Source organism: Peromyscus californicus, unplaced genomic scaffold (assembly GCF_007827085.1).
Source record: "Peromyscus californicus insignis strain IS unplaced genomic scaffold, ASM782708v3 Scaffold_9__1_contigs__length_137607984, whole genome shotgun sequence".
Classification (NCBI taxonomy): domain Eukaryota; kingdom Metazoa; phylum Chordata; class Mammalia; order Rodentia; family Cricetidae; genus Peromyscus; species Peromyscus californicus.
The window spans coordinates 81,684,325-81,697,297 of record NW_026294617.1 but is presented as its reverse complement, the minus strand read 5'-3'; the positions used below and the strand labels follow the sequence as shown (position 1 = coordinate 81,697,297).

At 44.2% G+C, this 12,973-nt stretch overlaps 1 long non-coding RNA gene and 1 other non-coding gene across 2 annotated transcripts; one reads left to right on the top strand and one right to left on the bottom strand.

Annotated features, from left to right (window-relative positions):
• The first annotated feature begins 665 nt into the window (after window positions 1-665).
• Window positions 666-11,332, top strand: LOC128106431 (uncharacterized). Its single transcript, XR_008216705.1, has 5 exons — window positions 666-3,685; window positions 3,916-4,174; window positions 5,160-7,392; window positions 8,423-8,621; window positions 10,479-11,332. It is a non-coding gene; the product is annotated as an uncharacterized LOC128106431 (long non-coding RNA).
• On the bottom strand, window positions 3,910-4,013 carry LOC128106827 (small nucleolar RNA U13). The gene has a single exon (XR_008216872.1). It is a non-coding gene; the product is annotated as a small nucleolar RNA U13 (small nucleolar RNA).
• Window positions 11,333-12,973: the final 1,641 nt, after the last annotated feature.

Here is a 12,973-nt window from a genome sequence, read left to right as displayed (position 1 = left end):
AATCCAACCCAGGTCCTCTGTAAGATCCCTTAGCCACTGAGTCGCCTCTCCAGCCTCTCCATGCAGGAAGCTAACTGACCCTCAAGGATGCAAGCTCTACTTCCACGTTAGAAGTACTGGAGATTGAAGCTGTCTAGCCAAACACCCAAACGCTCCAAGTTCTCTCTAGCTGGGTTCAAAAGACTAGGTCTGGCTAAAACAGTGTAAGCAGAGATGGGGGCTGTGTCATTTCTGAGCTGGAGGTGAATTTCAGCCGCCCTCTCCAGGCGCCTTGGAAACCATGTGATGATAACTGGTCAGGACACTGGCAAGATAGAAGGAACCTGGACCCCTGAGCCACTGCTGGAGGGAACAGCTTGGACAGCTTGGGAATGTTACTTTTGGATCTTTCACAAACGAGAAATATAGCTTTATTTTAACCCAATCAAATTATGGGGTATCGTCATGACAACTTATCTAGGATAACTATCCGAGTAACTTTTTTTTTTTAAAGATTTATTTATTATGTATACAGTGTTCTGCTTGCAAGTGTCCTTGCAGGCCCAAAGAGGGTACCAGATCTCATTACAGATGGTTGTGAGCTACCATGTGGGAGTTGGGAATTGAACTCAGGACCTCTGGAAGAGCAGTCAGTGCCCTTAACCTCTGAGTCATCTCTCCAGCCCCCTATACTTGTAACTTTCAATGGCTCAAAGCAGAAGCTCTGCTATAGGAAAATGACTGGGAATGTAATGATGAATCTGCTAATCAATCAGGATGATACTTTAAAACCTTTTTAAAAATGTTTTCTTTCTTTAACCATTTTTAAATGATTTGTATATTCTTGTTTTATGTGAACTGGTTTGGCCTGCATGTATGTCTGTGTGAGGGTGTCAGACCCCCTGGAACTGGAGTTACAGGCAGTTGTGAGCTGCCATGTGGGTGCTAGGAATTAAACCCGCATCCTCTGGAAGAGCAGCCAGTGCTCTTAACCACTGAGCCATCTCACCAGCTCCCTGATATCTTACCATCTTTATGGGGTTCTAGACCTTCGTTTTAACTTTGGTGATACAATGTCTAGGTGACAGAGTTCAGTCTTGTGGGGCTTATGTGCCAGTCGACAGAGACAAGCTGTCAGGCTAAGTACTTATTGTGCAACATCAAAACAGAATGTGCTTTCAGTTTCTAGTGCCTGCTTGATGTCTGCTCAGGACAGCAATCTGTTCCTGTAGGGGAAATATGCCAGACCCCATGGTTGTCCTTCCCATTTGTAGATGATGGACAATTCTTTGGTCACTTTAAACTGGTGAAAGAGCCTCAGTTTAAAAACTGAAATCAGGGCTGGAGAGATGGCTCAGCGGTTAAGAGCACTGGCTGCTCTTCCAGAGGTCCTGAGTTCAATTCCCAGCACCCACATGGTGGCTCACAACCATCTGTAATGAGATCTGGTGCCCTCTTCTGGCCTGCGGAGACACATGCAAGCAGAACACTATGTACATAATAAATAAATCTTTTTAAAAAATGAAATGAGGGACTGGAGAGATGGCTCAGTGGTTAAGAATGTGTATTGCTCTTCCAGAAGACTAGAGCTTGGGTTCTAGCATTCTCCAATTACAACAACCTACAACACCAGCTCCTGGGGATCTGATACCCTCTCCTGGCCTTCATGGGCACTTATACACACACACACACACACACATACACACGCACACTGAGTAAAAAATAAAGATTAAAAATCCAAATGACCACTGAAAGGCAATAATCAGATGCTTCAGCTGGGGGTGTAGCCTAGTTGGTAGAGTGTATGCCTAGCACTCATAAAGCCCTGGATTCAATCCCCAGCCCTGCATACCAACCAAGTACCCTGATGCAAACCTGTAACCCCAGGATTTGGGAAGTAGAGGCAGGAGAATCAGCAATTCAAGGACATCTCTGGCTATATAGTGAGTTAAAGGCCAGCCTAGCATGACCCGGGACCCTGTCTCAAAAATCTGAAGCAGCTGGGTAGTGGTGGCACATGCCTTTAATCCCAGTACTCGGGAGGCAGAGGCAGGTGGATCTCTGTGAGTTCGAGGCCAGCCTGGTCTACAGAGTGAGATCTAAGACAGGCACCAAAACGACACAGAGAAACCCTGTCTCAAAAAACAAAAACAAAACAAAACAAAAAAATCTGAAGCATGAAATAAAATAAAGAGAAAGGAATTTTTTGTATAACTCATGCTGATTGCGCTGCAGGAACTCTGGAAAGGATTATTTATTTTAAAAAGATCCTTCAATTCTATGCAGAGGTTGAGTCAGCACTTTTGAATTACGGTAGATCACTTTCTGACTCTTGGAACATGGATATAGCCAACTCTGCTTTCTCTTATTTACCTCCTTATCTGCCCCTCTTCCTGGCTGGTATTTCACTTCCTATAGAGGGTGGAGATTATATGTGTGTGGAAAGTGGCAAGGGAATGTACTGTTCTTAGCAGGCTGAGAGATTTTGTGTCTGGGGCCCGCAGATGGTCCAGGCTGAGCCTCTCTGCACGCTCCTGGTGAGTGATGCTTGCGCTTCCTCAGCTTCTAGGAAGAACAGATCTTAGCTGGGTCATTGTATCTCTAGGAAACCAGAACCCAAAAATCCTTTCTGATTTTTCTTGTATGGCTCAGGGTACAGTTTGTATGTATGGCAACATTTATATGTTGGAAATTTGATCCCCAATTCTTCAGATGTGAGAGGTGGAGCTCCAGGAAGGTTTTAGGTGTTAGCTCTGCCCCATAACAAGATTAGTGATGCCATGAGATGGACTCATGGGAACAGGCCCTCTCTCTAGTTTGTTCTTTTGCCATGTGGAAAAATGGCCTTTTCCCCTCTTCTCCCTCCGACATTCGAGGTGTCATTTGGGTAGTAGGAACTGGATGCTCATGAGATACCCAAACCTCCCGGCACTTCGATCTTTGACTTCCCAGCTTCCACCACACTGAGACCAAGAGTTCTGTTCTCTATTGATTTCTCAGTCTCAAGTATTCAGATCTAATGGCTTCAAAATGGACTGAGACAGTCTACATGGGTCCATAGCAAATACTCAGACATCTCTTATCACAGCAGGCTTTGTAGCTGCAGACAGAGCCCAGGACAGTACCTGCTCTGCTGTTTCCCCAGGATACCCACTTTAGTCTTCTCAGGCAAGACTCAATACAGTCTCATATCTGATGCACATCTCCCATCCCACTAACCATGGAAAGCAGTTGCAATGTCTCTAAATGGCCCTGTCTCTGCAATACCCACATGCCTCTCAGGACAGCAACAACTCCTTCCAGGGAAATCCTCCATAAATCCCCCTTTTGTTTCCCTGCATTTTTTGATCTAGCTGAAGGCACCATGAATCAGGGAAGGATTCGTGACCATTCCCTTTGTAGATTTTTATAGGTGGTTACCTAGCCTCAATAGTTCACATTTATTTCTTCAGTGTTTAGCTAAGGGACTTCCATTCTAACATCCCATTACATGGGGAAGCAAATGCATTAAGGAGAGCGTGATTTCAGACAGTAATAAACTCCACGAAGAAATGGGAACAAGGTGATGTGATGTAGGGCAGCCTGGGGGAAGAAGAGCTCATTCATAACATGTCACAGGGAAGTCATCTATCTCCTATCAGGCACTGGGCATGAAGCCACTTCCACAGGATATGGAGAGGATAAAGCATTCTGGGCAGTTGGAAAGGTAAGTACACAATCGTGGGTAAAAACAGGTTTGGAATGGACTGTGCTGAAGAGCCTCTGAGAGGTAGCCAGGCAGCCATCAGGAGGGGCCTAGGGTGTGGTGAAGGTTTGGGCTTTATGCTACCTGTAAGAATAAGAGTCTGCTGCGGGGGGCGGGGGGGGGGGGAGGAATTAAGCCCAGACTGACTGGATCTGACTTATATTTTATTTCTTTCCTTTTTAACATGTCAGACAAGCAATGCCCTGCTGTTGTAACACAGTTTGAAAGAAGCCTATCCTCACAGTGACATGAAAACTCAATCACCACATTTATGAATCACAAGAAGGATCTCAGTTTATATTTCCAAGAGAACAATGGACATGAACACACAGGGGAAGGAGGGCTGTTACAGAGTAAAAGAGCCTGAGGAGGAAACCAAGCACTGAGTCCCATCTCATTGACATCCTTTCCAAAGCGTCTTTGCAACGAACCCAGGAACTCTAAATAGAGGTCAGTATTCAATAATGTTATTATTTATTTTGTTAGGTGCAATGATACCATGATTTTTAGGTTAAAGCCTGTAGAAGCTGGAGATGAAAAATGCATGGATATATATGAGTGATGTGCTATGATGCCTGAGATTCTCTTTGACATATTCTACAAAAAGAAAACACAAGCAATTGGGGTTTCAGATTCTCCCTAATTCATATCTGAGGGCCCTTTTCCTTTTTACATTTTTTTTTCTTTTTTTTTTTTTGTGTGTGTGTGTGAGAGAGAGAGAGACAGAGAGAGAGAGAGAGAGAGAGAGAGAGAGAGAGAGAGAGAGAGAGAGAGAGTTGTGTTGTATGTATGGGGATGATGTGTGTTGATGAATGCAGTACTCAGGAGTCCAGAATAAAGTATCAGATCCACTAGAGCTGGAGTTACAAGCAGTTGTGAGCTGCCAGATATTGGTGCTGGGACTGAACTCAAGTCCTCTGTAAGAACAATATATGATCTTAATTGATGAATCATCTCTCCAGAGCCCTTCCCCCAAAACATGGTTCTAGAATAAGTTACAAATACAAGACTGTGTTGTGTGGGGAGAATGAATTGTAGGGTCTGGTGTTATAAAGGAAAACAAACCTTAAACTCAGTTTCACACATGACATTCTCGCAACACAGATCCTTCTGTGACTCAAAATGTGCAAGGTTTTCCTCCGCTGGCCAGCAGCAATCACTCCTGGAACAGATGTTAGCAGGAGGTCCTCTAAGTCAGTTCAGTTCCAATGCTATGGGTCTGGGGATAGCAGCAGACCTCCCAGACTATGGGCTCATGCTCCAAGACTGTCCCCAGCTGAGGTACCAACTGCAAGCCTGGGCCTTTCGTACTTCTGACCAACTGGCTACAGATTGAGGTTCTCGTGACTGCTTCTTTGGGTTGGTTAATTTGCTAGAGAGGCTCAAAGGACTCAAGGAAAGACATTTACTGCTTTATTGTAAAATTACTTTCAAGGATACAAATAAGCAGCCAGATTAAGAGACTCGAGATAAAAGTCAAGAAGCATCCTGAACACAAGATCTCATCCTGGAGTTGGGATGGGCTGCCATCTCGTCACCTAAATGAATTTTTGTTCATCTTCCTGTAAGTCTCAGTGTGTTTAGCTGATGAGAAGTTCTCCCAGTCTTATCCTTTGGAGTTTGGTAAAGATTTCTTTGGATAAGTGGGACTGAAATATAGATGCCAGTGTGGGAAGGTGATCGGACACAGAAAGTGGGAGCTAACGCTAACAGACGCAGATGAGAGCCTGGCAGGGATGTGTGTCCAGAATCTCCTTGACTTCACTGAGCAGCATTCCTTCCTCTAGGGCTTAGGGAATGACCCCTTCTGAAGTGAGTATCCATTGGCCTGTTGTTGGAGGATTTCTGTATGGTTGGTTTCAAGGCAGAAGGCCTGGGATTCTCTTTGGGGAAGAGAAATTCTAACTTCTGTGGCTCACCTTGCAGAGAAAAAGGAGTAAGTTAGAGAGAAAGAGATTGCTCTGTGGATCACTTCTGGGGTCCCAAACTACCCTCTATACTGTAAAAAAAAAAAAAAAAGGATTGTTTTTCATTTTTATTGCTCTGAAACCGCTTCAGCCCCTAAGGATGAGATGCCAATTATTATGCTTCAACAAAACACATGCTCATTGTTCTAGTCATTCAGGAAAATAACAAGGGTTATTATGGGAGTTGCAATCCAGGATCTGTGGTAGGAAAACACAACGTATATGTCATACTATCACAAGGAGACTGGAGAGTAGGCAGAGGCTGGCTTACAGCTCCGTGTGGTTATCCGAAGAGGAAAGGGGATGGTTAAGAGTGGTCGGAGTGGGCTGGAGACAGCAACAGTGACAGACAGAGCTGTCAGACCGGATAGAAGGGACGGCTTCGGGCACAACTCTGAGAAACACAGGTCTTACATTTACTCGTGGTCGGATCAATTATGCAAACACATGTTTATCTGTAGAACTATTCTGTCAGCATTTAGGGAGCTTTTAATTCAGCCTGAAGTCTCGGACCCAGCAAAGGAGCTTCAGCTTGAGATCTGTCTATAGGCAAGGCTGTCTATTGGTAAGCCGTTTGTTATTGGGGCAGCTTTTCTTTTCCTTTCTGGACAACTGATAATGCAAATGGAAGTGTGCCTCTGTCATCATGCACTGGCCAGTGGCTTGGGTTTCCTGGATATAACCTAATCTAATTAATGTCTTTTATTCCTGAGGCTATCTACCCCCTGTATGTGAAATATTTTTGTCACTATTATGCTCTGATTTCCCAGCACTAAAATAATAACAACACAACAAGAATACCAGTGGTGGTCTTATTGATTAAGTAGGAGGCTCTGAGTGGTGCTGGAAATGCAGATAGCTGGGACAGTGCTGTAAGATGGACGGACCTCACCCCTCACAGGCAGCTGCCGCTTAATCCATTCTGTATTTACTCTGTCATCCAGCCTGGCCCTTGATTTCCTCCCTCTGCTAGGCCTACCTTGTCATGCTGTTCTCTAGAAAATCAGGTCACCCTGTACCTAACTTTTCCCTGGTCAATGATTTTTTAGCTGCTTACTGAGCCGCTGTGTTGTATCTAATCCTCACTCAGCCCCAGCTATGTGCCCTGCCATTAGGAACATTATAAATCACCACTTAAGGACCATAATACCTACGTTAATGGTTGGAACAAAAAGTCACCCCCTCCCTTGTGTCCAAGTGGCAGTTAGAGGATGCTGGTCCAGGCTCTCCACCGTCCTCCTAACAATGGCAGGAGCTTCTAAGTTTTCAGACTTCACTACTCGCAGCCCATCTTTCTCCAGAGCATGCTCGCTGCTTCTTGCCCTTTTCTCTGCTGCTGGAGATGGAGACCTGCTTTCCAATCATGGGGTTTTCCTAACAGGAACCAACCACAGCCACTTGCCGACAGATAAGACCTTGCCATATTTAAGGCACACTTCCTTATAAGTAAATAAGAGTGTGGTTTCTTCTTTATTTTTTTCTTAACATTGTGCCAGGATTGGGAAGACTTTAGTGACAATCCAAGGACATACAATTTGTATCTTTCAGAAGGAGAAGAAGAAGAGGAGGAGGAGGAAGAGGAGGAGGAGGAGGAAGAGGAGGAGGAGGAAGAGGAAGAAGGCCCTACACAGATGCTAACAGTCACTGTGATGATGAAGTACCTGCATGGGGCAGGTTATACATATATGTGTGCATGAATATGTATGTTTTATTTTACAATATTGAATAGCATATGTGTCAAGTATAATGATAAAAAGACAACTTTTCTATGTGGTCTCTCTCTCTCTCTCTCTCTCTCTCTCTCTCTCTCTCTCCCCCCTCCAAGGAGTGGTCTTGGAGTTGCTATGTAACAGATGGTGACTTTGAATTTCTGATCCTTCTTGCCTTTGTGGGATTCCTGTGTACTGGGATTATAGGTATTCGCCATCACATCCACCTAAAAAGTTCCCAAGATACGGACAGGCAAGGGAATAGGCACTTACAATACAGAATGATAGGAACCATAGTAATGATAAGCTTCTTATGAGAATGCACAGAAAGCATACTAATTCAGTTAAAGACGGGTCAAGGAGGGGTGCTGGGCATGGTGCAGCTAAAGAAGTGAAAATGGGGATTCTGAGAGCTGAAAAACTGTTCAGAAAGGATCTATCTGAGAGTGAGATCAAACAGGAAGGCTGGAGCAGTAGACAGAAGCCACATCCTCGAGGGGCTGGAACACTGGAGTGCTGCTGAAAGGTTTTAAGCAGGGGGTCACATAAGCAGATTTGTCTCGATGCTGTATGGGAAATATCTGGAAGGAGAAAGATGAATGAGGGGAGATCAGGTAGAAGGCTGCTAGGGTAAACCAGTCAAGAATATAATTGCCTGATCCACGATAGTGTTGGAGGGTTCACAGAATGGGATGGACTCAAGAGATATTTGGGAGGTAAAATCAATAAGACTTGATGTTTAATTAGATATAAGGGTTGGAGTAGAAGAAAGCATGAAGGGCAAAACACTATATTTAGATAATCACAGCAGGGTCGATGGTGCCACCCACTGAGATCACAGTCATAGGCAGAGAAGGAGGGCTGGGGTGTGCAGAGATGATAATTTCACTTTGGGATATAACATGTTTGGGGGCACTTTGGATTCCATGAGATGAAATAAATGTACACATGTGTGCACACAGATACCGAGACATTCTGCTATTTATATTTTAATGATGAATTCTTGGATGCTGTAATTCCAGAAAAAGGGCAGAATTACAGACTGCCTGGTTCTCACATGACTGTCAGTGCTGACTAGGCATGGGACAACTCTCAGAAACAACAGCAACGGCTAACCAGTCAGTTGTGTGGTCGGGGTCAAACAAATGTCAGCCATGTTCTGCCTCTGAAGAGTTTCATCCAAGCGAGCTACCCGGGACTTCCAGCCACAAATAGACAACGGTATGAGACTGTCTCTCAGGCTAGGGCTGTGGCAGCTGTCGGGTGGTTGTGTAAATTGCTGAGAAGACAGAAAGCTGCCATCCCCTATTGTCTTCCTAAAAGACTTGAGAAGAGAGGAAGAAGGAGCAAACGAAAACTGATGAAGAACTTAGAAACCAAATCGCTGTCCTTGAGTCTCTGAAAGAAAAAGGCAGATAGACAGAGAGACAGGGAGTGAGGAGACACCTGGTTTTGTTCTGATTTTCAGTTCCTGATTCCTTGAACACGACAAAGTATACACACACACACACACACACACACACACACACACACACACACACACACACACTTTCTTACATATCTTACATATTGAATACTGTGATGTGATGGGTGTTCTTGGTTGTCAACTCAACTACATCTGAAATTAACTAAAACCCGAGATGCTGGATATACCTGTGAGGGATTTTTCTTAACTAAATCATTTGAAGTGGGAAGACCCACCTTTAATCCAGATCTTTTGAGGTGGGAAGATCCACCTTAAATCTGGACCACACCTTCTGTTGGCAGCCCATATAAAGGACATGGAAGAAGGAAGCCCTTGCTTTTTGTCAGCTTGCTGTCTCCTCAATAGCAAGTCCATTCCTTCACTGGTATTAGAGTCTACGTCTTCAGGACTCCAGTGCATGCTAAAGATCAGCTGAGACATCCAGTCTCATGGACTGAACAACTGCTGGAGTCCTGGCATTTCTGTTAGTAGACAGCCATTGTTGGACTAGCTGGACCGCAGCCTGTAAACCACTCTAATAAGTCCCAAAATAAATACATATTCTGTCAGTTACATTACTTAAAGGACCCTGACTAATACAAATACTTAAAATTTTTCATTTTAGTTCTTTTGAGATTATAACCAGAGTTCTCATTAGAATAGAAATTGGTATCAGAAGTGGGGCTTCAAGTGATAAAGCCTTAAAATCTTAAAAATAAGCTATGATATCACTGGAATGATATATAATAAAAAACATTCCACAGGACAGCAAGTTTGCAGCCTGTGATATTTGGTGAGAAATAAATAAAAGACACATATAAGCCCTGCTGCATGCATAGGTAAATCCATTGGAGGCTTGATGACTGAATTAACAGAGAATGTAGAAGACTATTGGTTGCTTATGACATTAGCTAAAGGCTAGCAGCAGAGAGACAGGGTTCTGTCTGGAAGGCCTGTCTATCAGAAAATAAGGGCAGGGTGATTATATAATTTTGGTGCAAAGAGCCCATTTTGCCTGTAGCTGGAGCTCTCTGATTACTCAGAATCAAGTTCAGAAACTAATGGTCCTTGCTAAACTGTGGTCTAGTCCTAATTTTCTGTCTCATTGAGTTTCTAGTGCCGATGCTAAATCCCTGATTGACAAAGATAGATATTGGGGCTGTTGGGAAAGGGTTGTTTGGGAGAAGTTGCTGGGACATGACACCCTCAAAAGCTCCTCCAAGACATTTCCTATTCTGCCTTCCCCACAAAACAAAAAGACCCCTTTCCACTAAGTAGCTAAGGTTAGACTATGGATGAGAGGAGATTGGAAAGGACGTACCTCCTGCCTGTCAGCTGCACCTCTTCATACAATACGGCATCACTGTTGGAGAGAAGGAAAGTCAGATTGAGGAGGCTAATCCTGCATTCTAAACAGCAGGAAATTTATGGACACGGTTCTCAAATTTATTTCAACTATTAAGAACAGGCACTATCCCAAGGACACCGTCCTTTCAGAGCAGCCAAGGCTCTTTGTAGCAGTAGTACTTAAGGTATGCTTGAATAAAAATGCTATGCTGTTGTTGGTTCCTGAAGAGTTATTCCTTTCTCCTTTGTTTTTTTTCCCTATGCAGATAATTATTGTGAATTCTGCCTCCCTGCTTTTGCAACTGTGCTGGGTGCCAGGGGTATGGCCAAGGTTAAATTCACCACTTACTTCCCAAATTGAAGACAAGAAGTTGCAGAATCTCATGGAATAAAAGAGGCATGGACCTAATTTGAATATTGTGATGACTTCTTGACACTTACTGTCTCTGAACGGAGAGTAGACTATACCTTTAGGTTGTCATCTGTGGGGAGAAGAGGCGTGACTTGAAGCTATAAATGTGATCAAGTTAGACAAAAGCATCCCTGAAAGTACTGGAACAGAGAAAAGATTCTGTGTGTCAGGCAGGTGAGCAGAGTAACAAAACTGACAAATTTGGATTATTTGTCCTGTCCAGTGATGTCGGAAGAGACAGTTCTGTGTATCATTTAGACATCTCCCTCTGTAATGCCACAGCTATGAGATTTGGGATGGATCTCTCATGTTGGGGAGCTAGACTTATGAATGGATAGGCTCATCCAAACACTCTTAAGATCTGAGCAAAGACACATAGAGTCTAGAGGGGGCTCTGGAGTTGGGTTCTAAACCCTGGTAAGCCAGGGAGTAAGCTGAGGAAGGTGGTGGGGTATGGGATAAGAACAAAGCAAGTCTTTGGAGCTGATGGCTCCTGAGAGGAAGAGAGCTTCATGCTGAGCCGGTTTCTCTGCTCTCCAGGTCTTCTGGGGTCCTTGAAGTTCATTGTCTTCTGCTTTCTTATACTTAAGCATAAGCATAGCAATAAGCATAAAGTGGAAATTCAAGAGCAAGATCTAGGCAAACATTTTTTCAGATCCATTCACATCTCCATGTACCTAAGACCCGAGAGTGTATGAATTCACACAATAAAAGTGCAGATGAAAGAAACACTTTCTTATTCTGGTCATTATAAATGCCTTGTACTATGGAGGACATACAAAAAAGTAAATACTTGCCTTTATTCTGTCAAGCCTTCTAAGCAGCTCCGTGAGGAAGCTACCGCTGCTGCTGCTCTCATTTTACAAATGAGCTAAGTGATGGAGTAAGGTGAAGTTACTTTGCCTGGGTCACCCAGCCTACAGGAGTAACTGTGAAAGCCTGGGATGAGTCCATCTTTCAGTTCCTTAGCAACAGAAAGAATTCAGAGCTCACAGGGCAGAGCTTTGTGCCCTGGACCAGAATCTGCAGGAGCAATTCTTCTCCTAAGGGAGTACCACTTTGTAGTCACCAGGACTGGTGTTGCTTGACGTTTGCAGACATGTTGGAAGAGAGCAAATGAATGACGGGACGTTTATCCCCAGAGTTTCTCATTTTCTTTGGGGGGTGGGTTTCTCTTCCCCCACTCTACCCATCATCACTAGCCTCGCTCCTCTCTGGCCTGTCCGGATGGGACCTACTAACCTGTCTGCCCACTCATGAATCAGAGGGAAGCCCCACAGTTGACCTTCCTCAGTCCTATCCCCACACCATTCTTAGGGTAATGCCCCCAGTTTTACTAATCAGAAGTGGGCAGTGGATAAAGACATTAGTAAATGGTATTTTGTGGGAAATTTTTACATGGCCCAAATCATTTGGGAAATGCTGAATTAAACAAAAGGAGGTGTCTGTTCTTGATGCATTAATACACATCTCTTACACTAGGGCACGCCAAGAATGTCCCAAATGTACTTGACCACAGAACAGCTTTCTAATGTGGCAGTAATGGAGAAGGGGAGAAAGACATTGTGGAGGTGGGAGGTGGGAAGTGGGAGGCACACCGGAACATCTCAAATCCTCCTCAAGGGTTTACAGCCGCCCACTCTATTCATAGGCAACTGACCTTGGCTGGAAATCTCAGTAGGTAGGTAGGGATTTGTGTGTGTGGGTTGAATATGTGGTACAAGCACCTGTGTGTTTGTACAGCCATGCACCCACACACAGAGGCACAAATTGCTGGCAGTCGGTTCAAAGGTATGAACCAGGTTGGGTTTTATTATTTGGCATTTGAAGTTTCCCATCACCTAATATTTGCTCAGGTCTCTTTGGGGACACTTTGATAAATAAGGCAGAACCTGCTTCGTGGTGACTGTAGTTGGTTGCTGTAGGGGGCCGGAGCTCCTGTGTTCTCAGAGAGGGTCTATGTTCTGACTCCATGTTCTTGCGCTGCCCCTCTCCTGCCCTACCTACTGAGGACATGTTGGAGGAGCCTTTGCCTTGAACTTCTTTCAGCTCGACACCCTCTGTTTATTTTTGCACCCCTAATTACCCTTTCAACTTGCCCTGGTTTATTTTTAGAGGTTTCCTATCCACCTCATTAACAGCTTGCAAAAGCTCCTGTCTCATATTTCTACCATTTATACCCTTCATTAAACACGGTGGCCTTTGTTATCTCAGAGCAGTGGCCTTGTTAGGATTTAAATGGGATGACTGGAAGCTATTGCCTAACTGATTTTCAGGCATGCCTTTCCATTCCTCCAATCCTTTTGTTTGCCTGGGAGTCTAGAGCCTGTCTCCCCAGGGTTCTTTCTG